This window comes from Bison bison, unplaced genomic scaffold, assembly GCF_000754665.1.
Source record: "Bison bison bison isolate TAMUID 2011002044 unplaced genomic scaffold, Bison_UMD1.0 scf7180017864304, whole genome shotgun sequence".
NCBI classification, from domain to species: Eukaryota; Metazoa; Chordata; class Mammalia; order Artiodactyla; family Bovidae; genus Bison; species Bison bison.
In genome coordinates this window covers 14,637,319-14,643,133 of record NW_011494876.1, presented here as the reverse complement: position 1 = coordinate 14,643,133, position 5,815 = coordinate 14,637,319, and the positions used below count along the sequence as shown (strand labels likewise).

Genomic DNA, 5,815 nt, shown 5'->3' with positions numbered 1-5,815 from the left:
GGTGAGTGCGGTTGCCGGCCCCCGGACTCCGTGCTTGGGCCGCCGGGACCCGCAACAATGGGGGCCGAGTGGAGAGGCGGCCCGGGCCCCTGGCGCTCAGCGGCCTGGGGCAGCAAGCCGGTCCTAGTGGCCCAGGCCTTGGGGCTCTGGATCCCACCTGGGAAACTCCGGTGGCTGGAGGCTTGGCGGGGGTCTTGGCCTCCACCTGGGGCCTTATTGGCTTGGTATTTAGGACCTTTGTACCCGGGAAAGGGAGTCTTAGGGACACGGAGACTTAACTGTAGTGGCGTGCGCTCTTAGCGCCTGATGCAGACGGCCTGGAGGCTGGCCACAGCGGGTGGGTTGGGGGGAGGGTGCGTTTGGAATTCTAGGGGGCCTCAGTGTGCCTGCCTGGTCCGTAAGGCGAATCGAGATGCGTCTCTCCTTGCCCTCCTCCCCACCCGCTCAGGTCCGTGAACTTGGCAGACCGGGATCTGGCTGAGGAGAAAAGGGTATCGAATATTTAGCTTCCCTGAGGTAACTGGTGATTAGTTCCTGGAAAGGCAAGGAGCTCAGCTGGGCACAGGAGAGTTGAGCGAAGAGATGGATTCTCCAGGGCCCAGCATCCCAAAGTTGAGTGATTCTCAGAAAGGGAACTTGTCACAAGAGTGTCACAGTAAGTCGTGTTGGCTACCTTGGCGTTAGGGTGAAGCCGGAGTTGTGAACTGGAGAGTACAGAGGAGGATTGGTAGGCTGCTGAGGTTGGAGAATTGGCTTTTTGTGGGCCGTGGTGGTGGCAGCCTGTGAGATAAACAAGGGACCTTTGCAGAGTGGGCTTCCTGATAAAGAATGACCTCTTTCTGCGGGGGAGGGGTGACTCAGATCTATTAGAATTCCTGCCACTTGCTAGTGGATGTGGCTGAGTATGTTGGTGGCTGGGTACTGAGGTAGATGGGGCTGGAAGGGGGCGTCTGGGGGCTGAATTGAGTTTGTTCCTGAATAGTGTGGACCATTCCTTTTTACTGCGAGTCAGACTGGTAGCTGTCATTAACCGTGTTTTAAGTAAAAAATTTCTTTGTAGTATTTGGACCCAAAGCATTCCTCTGTTCATTTTTTTTCCCCTTGTTTGTTTTTGAATTGTGACTCATGCTTTCTTTTCAACACTGTGGCTGTTGTTTATAATGATAGACAAACTTAGCATAATATATGTAAATTTTAGGGATTTTCACCCCACTTTTTCTAAATCTAAATTAATTTAAGAGCCTATTTTCACTGACTTGTGTGTCATTGTTTAACGTGTGCAGCTCTAGAAAGGGATGTGAAAACTCTTTAACAGTTTGTCGAAAGTTCATTTTATCCCTAAATCCATGAAACTTCATTTTCTCCTACTGCCATGAAGTCATTACATTAAATCTGCTAAATCTTAGTGACTGTCATTTCAACTCTCCCAGGACATTATCTTCACTAGAAGTGTTATCTGTCTGGTCTGTACACTGTGTCTCATCTGTATCATTGAAAGGCAATATGCAAATTCCAGGTAGCTGAGGCCTGCATCTATTTTATGCACCAGAGTTCTCTATGGAATATTCTCAAAAGTTGGTGTGTTGTCTGTAGATGAGATATCAAACCTCGTGTGGAAAAAAAAAGAAGTGTCAGAGTCATTGTACTTTCAGAGTTTGTTTAGTGTTAGGAATTGTATTGCCTCTTTGGAGCATATTAGAGTATAAATTTTCAGATGAGATGTGAGGTAATTCTATTTGTAGTTTTGCTGATGGTTCTGGGGATTTTTTTTTTCCCTTAATGTTTAAAAAATCATGTATTTCCCTTGAACTATTCTTTCTCTTTTTCTCTTTTTAAAGTTTTCTCTTGTAAGTAATTCATTCTTCCATAAACAAATATCTATTGAATTATGCCAGGCCCTGTGTTGGGCGCCTCCACCATGGTGATGTTATTCTTGTTTTAATAATAGTAGTTCATATTTTAGAAGGTGTTATAGATCTCTGAAGGAAGAAATGATTCAGGCATTCAAGCTTTTAATCTGTAAAGCATTGAGTACAGTTTTTATAAAGTATTGATTCTGACTACTGACAATTGATTATATATTTCCATGGGAGAAGTTCACAATGGTATGGGATTGTTTGGGATTATTTTATTTGCATACACCTGTTAACCTGAAGTATGCCTGTAGACAAATCACAAGGTAAACATTTAGCTGCTGTGTGTATCTTGATGGGCTGTGATTTACAAATACTGTATGTGTGCCTAGGTTCCTTAGGAAGCCATCACACGGTCCTTCCCACTGTGGTTTTGAGAGCATGAAGGTGTTGCTTAATGCCTTTGTCTGGTTCACTGTATATAGGCTGGGAGTGTCTGCTGATGGTGGGAGTGCTGTCTCCTAGAACAGGAGGAATAAAATTGAGGTAAGGCTTAGCCTATTTGATATTCCTTGCCTTTTAATTTTTACTTCATAAATTATGTTTGAAAGCTTTTTTGCTGTAATTGTTAATCTCCATTCTGATCTAGTTAAATGAAAGTCTGTCCTTTGCTCTCTTCTGTCTTGCTGCATATGTATTTTGGCCAAAAATAAAAGAAGAGATTTAAAATCAAGGCATGTGGATAATAAATTCTTTGAAATATGTCTCACTTTCCATTTGGAATAGTCAGTTGATCAAATCAAATAAAAACTGTTTTATTTGTTGCTTTGGAGGCAAACTGATTGCTGAAAAATGTTTTTGACTACCTCTTAGTCAGATGGATCACCTCAGAGACTCTTGGAAAGAAGGCTTAGAGTGTTTGATTTCTTTGGAAAAATTCTGAGGTGTCTAGGATGATGCAAAGCATGGTCTTTGGAGTCATCCCATCTGTACCTCTTGCTTGCTTTTTGACCTGGGTAAGCTTTAACTTCTTTGTGCCTTGTTTTTTAATGTTTTTCAGTCTGTGAAATGGGGCTAAATAAAATAACCTCTGCAGGTTGTAATGAGGACTGGAGCTGAGGGCCCGGTGCTTCCTGGGTGGTCAGTGCTTGCTGTTAGTCGTGGTGAGTGTCTGTCATTATGTACAGGATACTCTTCTCAGTGGTATTAGTGCCAGGAGTGTGGCTGGGTGCTGTACATGGTGGAGGGGTTCAGTTTCCTTGTGTAATGAGAAAAGCAACCTTCTGTCTACACCTGTAGGCACCCTGGTCGGGTAAGAGCATTGTTGAGTCCACACTATAAAGTCCAAGGTCATTCCTGGCACTGGTAGGTTTTTTCCTGGCAGTTTCTATGGAGAAGCCCGGAGGTAACTGTTTGGCATGTCCTTGTTTTGGGAACAGTGGGCATTCCCAGTGACAAAGTGCTGGGATATGCTAAGCAGCAACATGTTCTGTGTGGCCCCTGATCAGGGTATTTCTCTAGCTAGCTTCTGTTGGCATCAGATACCTGACTTTGGTCTTTTTTGCCTGGAAGACTCTAGATGCTGGAGCAATTTGTCTAATTTAGGCTAGTTTGATAGAATCTAGCACTCTGTTCAGAAATGTTTTTGATGAACAGAAGGTTCACAGGCTTTGTTATAGAATTGTTCAGTTTTATTTTTTCCCCGTGAGAGGAAAAAAAAACGTTGAGAGAGAAATAAGAATGAGCCAGACAGAAATGATTCAAAATAACTGGCCCTAAATCTCTTCCAGTCTTTCTTCATCAAATCCCCCTCCATTCAGAGTGGTCTTTAACTCCAGTTAAAAGTAAATATGCTTCTGGCCTCGAAATACGGAAATATTTAGATCCTGGTATGTCTCTACTTCAGCACCTCACAAGGACCTTTGTGACTTGGCCTCTTTGATGTCTTACTTTCCGGTCCCTCTTCTGCCACAATTCCTCTGTCACTTTAGGTTCCAGTCATAGCTCCTTGAAGGTCCCAGGATTCTCAAGCTATGCTCTTACTAATTTTCCCTCCCATTCTAGTGCTTGTTTGACCCTTAGGCTTAAATTTACTAGGAATGCAGGCCCCACCATCACTTGAAGCCCTTCCTTTATTCTTTCCAGATTAAGGTGAATGCCTTTCCTTTGTATGGCTATTGCAACCTGTGAAAGCTTTCATAATCGGTGTACTCTTAACTTTGGGTATTTTTGTGTATTTTCTGTGCCTACATTGTGAACTACTGGAGGGCAGGACCTGGTCTTGTTTAACTTTACATCCCAGTACCTAACCATTTCTGTTACAGAAGTAGCTACTCAGTAAATGTTCAGTGAACAAATGAATGACCTCTGCATGTGAAGTGTCATGAAATTATTCCTTGTGAAGCTGTTGATGTGATGAGAGTTCCAGTTTCATGGGTGCACCTGATCCTGGCTGAAGCAGTGCTGCTGTCTTTATATTTCCAGGTTGCTAAAAGCAGTGCTTTATTTTGCTTTCAAAATGTGTTGCTTATTCTGATCGTTAATGATTTTGATGCTGGGGAGCTATTACCTTCTCTCTTTGGATCTTGCCAAAAGTTTCCCTTGGAAGAGAATGTGACAGTTCTTTAGTTTATCCAGATCTTCCATTGGCCATTTACTGCTCTGAGCACTTTGTCCTCACGTGGGAAGAGCAGTGACTCGTTGGTTTGGGCTACAAGGTCTCCATTCACCTACTTCCAGCCTGGGAGTGAGTAATGGATTTAACACTAGGATGTTGTAACTTTTGTCAGCTGACAGACTTTTTGGAGATCCAGTTGAGCCTCAGTATCGTCATAATTCAGGATATAATATTGTTTGCCCAAATTTTATTGAAGACTTTGAACTCAGTGATTATGAAATTAGCTGTTTCAGTTTTTTGTTCAGCCTACCACTGTACTAACACTGAAACTGATCTATTAGTTCTTTGTTAGAAAGCTCTGTTGTTCTGAATTACTAACCTGAAAGTAATGGAAATGTGCCAATTCATTTAGTCACCCTCTTGGCTCTTCTTAGTGGTAAAATAACTTGAGAATATACTATCTAAATTACTTTAAATTAATTTCCATGGTTGATCAGACCACATAGGAATCCTACTGGCCAGGTGTAAGGAACTGTATTGACGCCTACATAATGCAGTTATTCTTTCTTGTAAGTGACATAACAGACTACAGAAAAGGAAAGCATGACAAGTAACTGTAGTTAGATTAAAGATAAAAACTGACATGAGATAAAAAGGAAAGCTGAGACAAAGCATAAGGCACTTTAAATGTGGCAAGCAACTGTTAAATTGAAGAAAGTTGTGAGCAGTGTTGAAGTCTTGAGAAGAAAATTGTTATAGGTGAAAAGCAATAAAACTATGAACAATTTCATCCAAATAGGCACACTGAAGGTACTTGCACACTTTTATGGTTTTATAGCACCATTGATGAAAGTGGTAAATAGGTAGAATTGAAGAATGTTTCCTTTACTGTGATAAATATAATATAGCTTGTGTATGTATGGTATTGTAATTTATAAAACACAGAGAGGTGAAGTGGCTTGCTTTCCAGCACAAAGCCAGTAAGAAGGAAAGCTGGAGCTTCATGCCAGGTTTTCTAAGCTTCAGTTCAGTTCAGTCGCTTAGTTGTGTCTGACTCTTTGCAACCCCATGAATAGCAGCACGCCAGGCCTCCCTGTCCATCACCAACTCCCGGAGTTCACTCAGACTCACGTCCATCGAGTCAGTGATGCCATCCAGCCATCTCATCCTCTGTCGTCCCCTTCTCCTCCTGCCCTCAATCCCTCCCAGCATCAGAGTCTTTTCCAATGAGTCAACTCTTCGCATGAGGTGGCCAAAGTACTGGAGTTTCAGCTTTAGCATCATTCCTTCCAAAGAAATCCCAGGGCTGATCTCCTTCAGAATGGACTGGTTGGATCTCCTTGCA

At 42.5% G+C, this 5,815-nt stretch overlaps 1 protein-coding gene across 1 annotated transcript in view; it reads left to right on the top strand.

The window, feature by feature from the left end:
• The first annotated feature begins 361 nt into the window (after positions 1-361).
• Positions 362-5,815, top strand: part of RAD54L2 (RAD54-like 2 (S. cerevisiae)) — an 87,057-nt gene continuing 81,603 nt past the window's right edge. Inside the window, exon 1 of the mRNA XM_010851786.1 lies at positions 362-2,399. The gene's annotated coding sequence lies outside the window, so the exon portion shown is untranslated. The remainder of the gene's footprint in view (positions 2,400-5,815) is intronic.